Source organism: Hibiscus syriacus, unplaced genomic scaffold (assembly GCF_006381635.1).
Source record: "Hibiscus syriacus cultivar Baekdansim isolate YM2019G1 unplaced genomic scaffold, ASM638163v2 tig00110888_pilon, whole genome shotgun sequence".
Taxonomy (NCBI): Eukaryota; Viridiplantae; Streptophyta; class Magnoliopsida; order Malvales; family Malvaceae; genus Hibiscus; species Hibiscus syriacus.
This window is the reverse complement of record NW_024062898.1, coordinates 469,079-470,196: the sequence shown is the minus strand read 5'-3', so window position 1 is coordinate 470,196 and position 1,118 is coordinate 469,079.

Here is a 1,118-nt window from a genome sequence, read left to right as displayed (position 1 = left end):
CCATGGCAAAGGTAATTTGGTTCCAAGTTGATTAATTCTTTTGTTTTAAAGTTGGTTTTGATTCTTAGAGTGATGGAAAAGATTAAGGAAATCTTAAGATGGATTAAAACTCAAAGATTATCAAGTTGTGAGAGATTGAAAATAAGAGGTTTCAAATTGAAATCTTGGAAAAGAGTTAGTAATTAAAGTTGGGGTTAAATTTGACTTGTGAAAGAGTTAATTAAGAAGTTAGAGGTGATAGAATTGCATTAAGAACACATGGAAAAATTTGATGAAATTCTTTGATTCAAGAATTATGGTGAATTATGAGGGATAGTGAAGTGTTATAATGTTATAAGAAGATTTACATATGTATAGATAAGTTTTATGGTATAAGGAGGAGTTAATAAGTAGAATTTGAGGACAAAGTAAGAATTTTCGGGCTCAAAATGGAATTTCTGTGTTGTGTGCATCGATGCATCTTCAATGTGTATCGATGCACTCTCAAATAAATGTACATCGAATGCAATTAGTGCATCGATCCATAAGGAGTGCATCGATGCACCCCCTTAAAATGAAAACGTCGAAGGTGATTTGTGTATCGATGCATGAGTAGTGCATCGATGCACATGTTAAAGAATGCATCGATACACTGTAGAATGTATCGATGCACTTCAAGGGGAAAATAGAATTATACCTTTATTTTGGTCTAAGAAATGATAGATTAGAATACATCAATTGGATACTGATATGTATCAATGTATGATTATATAGATATCGAGCACGAACAAGTTCTAGAACGATTATCAAGTCAATATTCGAACAAAAGAGAGGAAATCATAAAAGTGGATTGGAACGTAGTGAGGCCAAGGCGAGTGCATACTAGTGACCTGTAGTATTTAATGGAAATAACAATTGCGATGAGTCTATTTCCTAGAGTAATATGCATGAAGTCATGAATATGATTATATGTTGGTTATGATTATATGTGCTATATGTGATTATATGTATTACATTAATTGTATGTATGCATGACTAAAAATATTGATATGCTTTGTATATGCTATATGATTTGTGTAAAACATTATTATGTAATAATGGAATAACATGAAATAAGTTATATGATAAAGACATAAAGA